Genomic DNA, 10045 nt, shown 5'->3' on the forward strand with positions numbered 1-10045 from the left:
TTGTCAAAAAAATTAAAAAATACACTTAGGGGTGGATCACCAATTAGGGGTATGAAAAACAGATGTTGGCCGAATCTCAGACCTACCCAATATGCACACAAAATTTCATACAAATCGGTTCAACCGTTTCGGAGGAGTGTGCTAACAAACACTGGGACACGAGAATGTTTCTATATTAGTATATTGTAAGTCATTGATATGCTAAGTTTAAAGATAGCACCACCATCAACTGTGATCGCCACCTCGCCTGCCAAGCGTGGCGATTACGTCTAAGACGAGGGAGGCCTTTGTCCAGTGGACGTCTTCCGGCTGATGATGATGATGAAGGTGAAGAAGTAAAGGGTGGATCTCTCTGATCGTAAATAGCGACAATTTAAACGAAGACACAAGAATATAATGTTTGTACATAAATAGAAAAGGCTATTTAATTAATTCGAAACAAACAGCATTCCTATTATCGCTAATCGTACAATTTATTTCTTACCTAATTGTGATTGATACATCAAATAAAGACGATAGTCTTTATAATAAATCTTTGTATACTGTGATAAAAAGTCAGATTACTTATTAAATAATATTTTGGGCTTAAATTAATAGTATTTTATGCAACGGTTGTATAATAAGGGTCAAGAAAATTGAGTGATGCAATCTAATTAATTAATCTAATTCTAGTTACGGTTATTGTTTTTTTGGAACCGGTGTCCTCCCGCAGCGGCCCCGCTCTCGCCTCCTCACGCCGCGCGTGCGATACAAGCACATCTCACCTATAACTATGCATGTAGTTAGAAAACTGTCTTTCAAAATTAAGAATAATCGTAACTATAATTTGATTAATTAATTGGATTTACAATGGGAAGCACCAGCTTTCAAATAAAAAAAGAATGGTCAAAATCGGTTCACCCAGGCGAAAGGTAACAAATACAAAAAAAACATACCGACGAATTGAGAACCTCCTCCTTTTTTGAAGTCGGTTAGTAAATAAAACCAATTGAGTCTTTAAGCTTTTATCATCGGGGAACTTTAACATTGTAATTATTATGACGGGTACTCAATTTACGGGAACTCAAATAAAATATATATCGTGAGTAACCATAATTACAAAGGAATTGCATCGATTTATGAAACCATAACGCAAGTGAATCTTTTATTTACAAATTAACATATTAATAACAACATAAAATAACAATAAAAGACAAATTTACTTTTACTTTTCATAAAATAAAAGAATGATGTCATATTCCCAAACTCTACACCTGACATAGGTGTAGAGTTCGAATCCGCGCTTTTCTCGGGAACTCCGGTGCTCACACCTGGCGATCATTGATTTCATTTCATGATTGATTTCAACAATACTAAAATTATAATCATTTAAATTGACAGAGCTAAAAATGTATGCGGCCATCTTATTTAATGATTAATGCTCTTTCTGTAAGACATAACATTATTCAAGCAAATTAATCAAAAATCAAATTGTAATTTTATTATGATTGAAGATACTGGAATTTTATGAATGCGGTTTCATATTTTCTTATTTGACCAGAACCTAAGATATAGAGATCATTAATTTATTAGATAGACTATGACAGCTGTGAAAACGTGAGTTTAGAACTAACCTCTATTTCGATAAATGCACACACACTAACACAAAGTGTCATACAAATTGTGAGTGTAAGACGTAGCTTTGGTCGCACACTAAACTAATATAACTGGCCAGTTTTAATCGGTTGTCTAACAGCAAGTGACTCTATCTTCTACCAGTGGGAGGCTCCTTTGCACAGGATGCCGGCTTGATTATGAGTACCACAACGGCGCCTATTTCTGCCGTGAAGCAGTAATGTGTACGCATTACTGTGTTTCGGTTTGAAGGGCGCCCTAGCTAGTGAAATTACGGGGAAATGAGACTTACCATCTTGTATCTCAAGGTGACGAGCGCAGTTGTAGTGCCGCTCAGAATTTTTGGGTATTTCAAGAATCCTGAGCGGCACTGCATTGTAATTTGCAGGGCGTCTCATCCCTTATTATCATAAAAAAATATCTAGGCGTATAAATTATCTAAGGGCTTATACATTAGTGCTTACACTTTGTGTTAGTGTGCGTGAATGGCTCAAATTAGAGGTTAGTTCTAAAGTCAATTTGTTTCGATGATTTCACAGCTGTCATAGTCTATCTAGACGTATAAATGATATAAGTATAAACCAGCCTAGTGAAACCCTCTAAGAAAAAAGCGATTCACTCGATTACGTATGAGACGTGCAGCCATTGAAAGATTGACCGATGACGGCTATACTCATGTAAAAGGTTTAAAGCAACTGTTCGCTTTCTAACTTAGCCGGATTATACTTCGTCGCCAATCGCCATACTGTAATTTCTACTTTTTCAAACTAATGTCAAATCACTGCACTAAATTTCGATTTTTACTTAGGCAGTCCCGCCTGTTATTGCGTAGTATTTACATCCTCTTTGGTATAAACTATAAAAGGAATACGTAACGTCGTACTCAAAGAAGGTACTGATCAATCTTAATTAGTGAATTACTTAGCATTTCTGTTATCTGGAATCGGGGATTTCCATAAATTATCTAGTAGTGTTTTATCAATAGTTTCTGCGACAACTGAATGAATGATTGCTACAATATTTATTTCTCTTTCAAAATATAAATACGCTTCTGTGAGAAAACTAAAGTCAACTAAATATGTTTTTTTTTTCAATGCAAATAATTATATGGTGATCTCTATATTAATAGAATGATAAGGAAATTGTTTAGAATAATAATAATTATAGTGTACCTTGAGTTAAACCAATTACATTTTTCCACAAAGATATTTCAGCTGTCTGCATAAACACTTTTATGATAATAATTTAACCGGTTTTTATGAACCCGCGGCACTTTTTATGAAGATTAAATTTGTTTATTTTGTTTCTCTTGCTTTAGCAAACATTCTATATCTAAACGAAATGTAGTTGAGTGCGGAACAATAAAATAATCTTGCGTAAAGGTTTAGGTGCTTGTAGTAAAATTAGTTCTTTTATTGCAATATCAATCAAACAAACATTGAAAGTTCACGACACTAAATAAAACTACGTTTAAAAAAACCGGCTTAAAAAACCCAAAAGTATAAGATAACTTAATTGAGATTTAATTTAATACACCTCTTATGCAAATCTTATACCTTAAATATAGATATATAGATAAAATAGGGCTTAAGTCGGTGCTGGCACGCTTAGGTTTGGTTCTAGACGAAGCTATCCTGCTATTTATTACATTTGGCTTGGCACCGACTTCAAACTTCGAAAGATTCCGCGTACCTTAAACAATATAGATCCCATATTTCACGTTCTTGTGAGACACCGAAATGGGTTAATAATCTTAATATATATAAATTACGTGACACGTTGTTTGTCCGCAACGTGTCACGTAATTTATATACGTGACACGTATATAAATTACGTGTCACGTATATAACAGACAGTTGACCAAGACATTTCAAGATTTACGTACCATGCGTCACTCGAACGGTTGGCTCAGTTGTTAAGAGCGCTCGGACGGAACCCGAGAAGTCGCGGGTTGGAGTCCCGCAACGTTCATAAATTTTGGTAACAAATTTTAATTGTATAATTAATCCCAGTAGTTAAGGATATCACTTAACAAATTGTTATGTTCATGTGACTTTTTTGACAACTGTGACCAAGACTTAGGGCCGTTCCCCATATACTATCTACAGATATAGATAAATTACTACCTTCTACTGTCAGTAAATAAATGTCAATAATTAATCTGAAGCTGTCCCAATATACCCGATAAGTCATTCTTATCGCCTTATATTAGGACGCGTGAATTGCAATTTCCATACAAACTTTATATCGCTGGTAAGCTATACGTCGCTCCATTGACAGACACGTGCACGGATAAGGTGAGTTACCGTCGATAAGTTTATTGGGACAGAAAAGTTAACGATAGTTAAGATTTTTATCTCAAGTAAGAGATAGACTGAATATTGGAAACGGCCGTTAAAGTATTAAAACTTTCGTGAGACATTATAAACTTATTTATTAATACTGCTTTACTCATGTTTTATCGTTATGGGTACCGAGTAGTTTCGGACCATTCGGAGGTCCTTCATCAGGGTGAGTGAAGTCGGTTCGCAATAACGGGACGTCCCGTCTCTTACTGAACTTGTCGGAACCCACACCGATAAAACGTGAGTAAATCCGTCTTAATAAATGAGACTTAAAGTTTTTGATATCTGTAATAGTTAGCGCCAGTGGGAGGCTCCTTTGCACAGGAAACCAGCTAGATTATGGGTACCACAACGGCGGCTATTTCTGCCGTGAAGCAGTAATGTGCAAACATTACTGTGTTTCAGTCTGAAGTGAAGCTAGTGAAATAGCTAGTGAAATTACTGGGCAAATGAGAATTATCATTAATTTATGTCTCAAGGTGACGAGCGCAATTGTAGTGCCGCTCAGAGTATTTAGATTTTTCAAGAATCCTGAGTGGCACTGAATTGTAACGGGTAGGGCGTATCAATTACCATCAGTTGAACGTCCTGCTCGTCTCTTATTTTCATAAAAAAAAGTTACGGAATAATCGCCTGGTCACATTTAACGATTACATCCTGATCTGACAGAGTGACCACTATATTGATTTCTCAATATGTGCGTTAGCTAGTAGCTAGGTTTAATTATCAATATATTGAGGAACTAATGCAAAGCGTGGCTGACTATTGACGACTTGTCAATCAAAATTGATTATTATTAGGATAGATTCGCTTACCTTTTATATCTTGCTGTATCCATTAGAGATATTCGTCTCTCTCTGGCACTCGTTATCTATACGTTAGTATATTGTAAGTCTCTGACTGTGGCGATAAAAGAAAACATTTCATACTTCATTGACTAAGTTTATGAGCTCCGGATCAGTCCGTTAACCAGGAAATAACAAGTTATGAAATAACTTTCCCATATTTGTTTCCCATGACGGCTTTATGTAAGTTGATTTCAGATGCTTACTTTCTTCATATATTTTGTTTTTGCAAACTTAGGTAAGTACGTAATATAATAATAAATCACGGATCACACAAACTAATGATCTGATTGAATATACAGAAAAGAATATTAAAGACTTACGGCCTTACAAATGAACTTGTTATAAAATTATACATGAGGATATACCAAGAATATACAAAACGTTTACAAATTGACATTTTGCTTATGATTGGTTTATTCTGGATCGAGATCGATCGATACAGATCGCTCGAAAACGAAGTAGGGATCAAGTGTGACATAATATGTTACATTGGAACTATGTTTTACCAAAAAAAAAAATGACCACTTTCGGAAAGTAGTAGTGTTGTATTACTATTTATAACTTGGTTGAAATAGGTGCAATACTAGGAGCACATAATTCTGTCTTCCAATCAGAATGCTTAGGCATTATTGAATCGGCCGCAGCGACTTTGACATTTAAGGTAAAGGACTATTCTATCCGAATTCCTTCGGATAGCAAATCAGTACTACAAGCCCTACAAAGCGATATTTAAGTTCATATACAACTGTTACCGTTCCATGATGGAGGTATGTGATAAAACAGTCACGTAACTCTGCAATGGATCAAAGGACACCGATTCGCTGACGAACTGGCTAGTAGGGGCGAGAAATGGTAGTAATTCGACCTGAACCAACAGTCGCTTCCCTCTCCCATTGAGTTAGCCTGCACCAGTCTTAAGGAGAAGGAGTTGCACTGGACGGAGGTGAGTGAGGATGCAGACAGACGCTTTCTAAGAAACTCTGGTGAAACTCATACGATCTAGATCACGCAAAGTAACTCATGTGATAACGAGTCTCGGCCGTTTTAACAAGCATCTGTTCAATATTAGTCTTACCAACAGTCCCCTGTACACGGCCTAAATGGACCCAGAAGAGACGGCCACATACATCATCCTGGAGTGAAGTGTGGTCACATACACGGCCCTACACCTGGGTTGACTGAGGATTCTCCTAAGGTCATGGGTGTAATAAGTAATTGTAGTATCTCGAGGAGTTGGGATGGCAAGATTAGCAACACAAAATAGGCGTACAATAGACGGCGAGTTGTTGAGAATTCCCCGTGATTTCTTAAATAAACCTATACCTTGATTTAAAGTTTTGGTTTTAATTGTAAAAATTCAGCTTTGAATACCAACGCTGTCAAATTCTTTTAATATTTCACGACATGTAAATTTTTAAATTAATCTTGTTACTGTAATAAAAAATGGCTCGGATTGAACAAAGCTTTTTATCTCATTTTTTACCTGTTTGGATCCCGTGTTGGAGTAAGAAATATATTGTTAAATACGTTTGACAACGATGACAAAAATGTGAATAATATTTCATCTAAATTGAGAAATACTGTTTGTGGCATTTGTACATAAAACTGAGCGAGAAATTTAAATTTTCCCTGGAATGGATTTTAAAAGAACATATGTTTGTATTTTGCTAGAACAATGAAGTTAAATAATACTAAAAGCAATAATATTATTATTATTGTTGATAAGTAACTGATTGTGTGTTTTTTGACTATTTTAACTTTGTGTTTCGCAAGCATTTGGAAGCCTTTGTAATCGACCGCCATCCCAATTTTCTCTCTCTCTACTTGGAATCCCGTGTTGTTGTATTATCTACTCCTAACATAAGCCTAAAGACATTTTAAATTTCAGATCAGAATGAAGAAATTTAATTGTAAGCCGCTAGCCTCGAGTTTGTAAATGTTAGGTGTTCTGTTTGCAAACATAAATGATAGCATGAAAATTATCAAAATAGCTGTAATATTCTCGTGAAAGGAATCTTGGTAGCTGCGGAAAATAACAAGTAAACAATGATAAAAAACATACTAATCTAAGCAAATAGGCCAAAGCTAAAGAGTGAAGCAACTTTCTTTTCCTGGGCTTCTGCCGTTTATCTGCAAATAACAGAAAAGTTTCTGTTGAAACCAGAATCCAGTGATATAAAATTAAGCATTCCGATCTACTGTTTTCAAGTATTTAACAGCAATAAGCCGGCCTCAATCAGTATCAATCTGAAGTACTAATTACTGTATGATAATAATAGAAGAAAAATAATATTGAATTCAAATTTAATTTATTAACGACCCTCAAAAATGTTATGGTTTATTTAAGAGACCACCTGTAGATTTGTAAATGGTTCTGAGTCGCCTTTATTATTGTTTAATCCAGTGAAAGAATTTGGTTTGTTCAGCAGTATCGTTGCTTAATATACGGCTGATGTCCATATTCATTTTGTAAAATCATTTCCTACTTTGGCATTACAATAACCGACCTTTAGAATGTTTTGGTAAGCTTTTTTTTAAAAATCTATGGATGTGTAAGTATTTTTAGCTTGGGAATTGTATGGTTGGAACAGAATATTACAGATAAGTGTTTGCGACGAGGATCTTTCGGCACGTGGCCATATTCGCTAATTAACGCTGCAGCAAGTGACGGAAATGTTTACTGGCTGATCATTCGAGCAGCTTTGCGTTGTATGCAGTCAAATTGTTTGAGCTGATACCAAACGACAGATGAGAACAATATTCCATATTATGTTGCTAGAACGGACAATAATAAAATACTATAAAGTGCACCAGCTTGATGTAGTGTCCCCCTCTATTGATGACCTCCAGTTTCTTTGAAGCCTATTTGACTTTATCTTATACATACAAAGCTGTGGAATGAGCTTCCTTGTGTGGTGTTTCCAGGACGATACGACATGGGTACCTTCAAAAAAAGCGAGTACACCTTCCTTAAAGGCTGTCAACGCTCCTGTGATTCCTCTGGTGTGGCAAGAGATTGTGGGTGGCGGTGACCACTTAACACCAGGTACCACCCGTACGCTCGTTTGTCCTCCTATTCCATAAAAAAAAAGATTTCCGCTGAATTGGCCATTGCTCGATATTTCAATGCCCAGTTTTCAGATAATATACAAGGCATTAAAGCGAACACAAAAAATCAGCGGAGATGCTTCAAAGAGATTTCTTAAGAAGAAACATAGATAGAAGAAGTAACTTGAGTAGGCGCTGTTCGACGATTTCTCCAAATATCTTTATTGATGGTAATTGCATTTGCACCTCCAGTACTGGCAATAACAATATATGTGGAGGCATCAAACATATCATTGTTATCCTAAAAATCAGTTTAGGAGGTAGCAAATAAACCTTGGGAAACTTCAGCGTTCATGCATGATGTTTCAATGTTAAATAGACAAAGACTTGTGCCCAGTCACGATACTGGTGGTCTACTTGTAAAATATCTGTGGAAGCCAACATAATGCAAGAATTGGTAGTTTCCTATTTATTTATTTATTAGTGAACAAGGCGCTAATATGAAATAGGCTAGTAAATAAATAGCTGGATCCGAGCTGTCTCCTTTCTTAGAAATAAATGCTCAGTTGAGTCAACTTAGGTAAAAACATTCTGAGCACAATGGAAGAAATGCCATCCAGCCTGCTCAACTTCTAAACATTCAAGTAATTAAGTTCAGGATGGGTAACTTGAAAGCTGCTCTTAGATTTTGACTATATTTTGATTATTTCTTTAGCTCCAGCGATTAGTCGCATAAAGTTTATGGAGTCACGATTTTATTTCCTTTAAGAAATTACATTTCTGATACAAAAGTATTAACAACGTTTATGACAACTCCTTTCTTGTCTCTCTGTTTTAGAGTGCCTAGATGCCCACGTAAACCTGTGAACTTATAAAAAGAAAACTTCTCGCATAACTATTTTGGGGATCAATATTCACCTGTGTCGCGAATATTCAAAATTATAAACGATTATAAATGCTTAGTAGGTCTAAGAGATTCGTTGCCAAGGTTTCGCAAAATGTAATTATTTTATAAAACTATTTGACACATAATTTAGCATCACCTTTAATGGTAAAGCATTTAGTAATCAGACCTTTGTAACTTGGCATAATAATTATAAATATAATATTGCAATTACCACTGGTGAATCTAAATAAATAAATAAAATAAAAAGAACTGTGAAGTTCGGATTCTTTGTGTTAAGAACCACAACCTATGTCTGCAGTTAGTTGCTTCTTTAACCAACACATTAAACTAGAGCTACCATCAATCAGTAATAAGCTTGGTGTGAAAATATCCGTGCTCTGTAAGATCACATCGTCACAAGCACTAGAATCACCATAGGAGACCTGGTAACCGTCGGGACGTACAGTCAACAGAAGATTTAAATAAGGACGGTATGTCTGAGACAAACAAACAACTCATTCTATTGGGACATACCGTATGCGAAAATAAAACTATGCGCATATTGCCCTGCATTGTCTGCGGTGCGCGAGGAAAGCCATTCACCATTAAGTGTGTTGAAGTCACCCAAAACGCTGACTACTCAACCCGAATAAACTTAGCCCATCAGACGTTCCATCTCTGCGTTACCACTATGGAACTGTTGCTAATATAATTCGATACAATTTTTAAACTTGAATTCAGGTTAGTGTCCTATTTAGTTTAGATCAAAATAACAATATTTTTACACTCAAAATAAAACTAACAGTACGCTCTTCATTGGTAAACTCCCTTACGCCATAAAGTTCCATAAGTTCGCTTAAGTTTACGAACATCGTTCTAAAATGTGTTTAGTACAGACAGACATGAAAATGTATCTGATAATTTATTTGTGGTTTCGTAAGTATTCCTCGCTTTTTATGTAAATTTATGAATTCGTTTATTATTCGTTATGGATTCGTATATTTACAGGTTTGAATATTTTATCTACATTATTAATGCTCAACTTTTTCCAGAACAACATTTGTCCACGCATATTATATACTGAATGAGTATGTAAAAAAAAGAGTAATATTATAATAGTATTTATAATAAATAAAAATGTTTTATCATTTAACATAATATTGTATACTCGATGGCATTTTCACAGTTGCATTTACTCTTAAGGATGTTAATGTTCCCTGGCCTGAACATAGGCTGTGATCATTATCATATTTGACTCATTAGTCATGATAATCAGTCACAGGAGTGGCATAATCGTCCCATCC

This window comes from Leptidea sinapis, chromosome 41, assembly GCF_905404315.1.
Source record: "Leptidea sinapis chromosome 41, ilLepSina1.1, whole genome shotgun sequence".
Taxonomy (NCBI): domain Eukaryota; kingdom Metazoa; phylum Arthropoda; class Insecta; order Lepidoptera; family Pieridae; genus Leptidea; species Leptidea sinapis.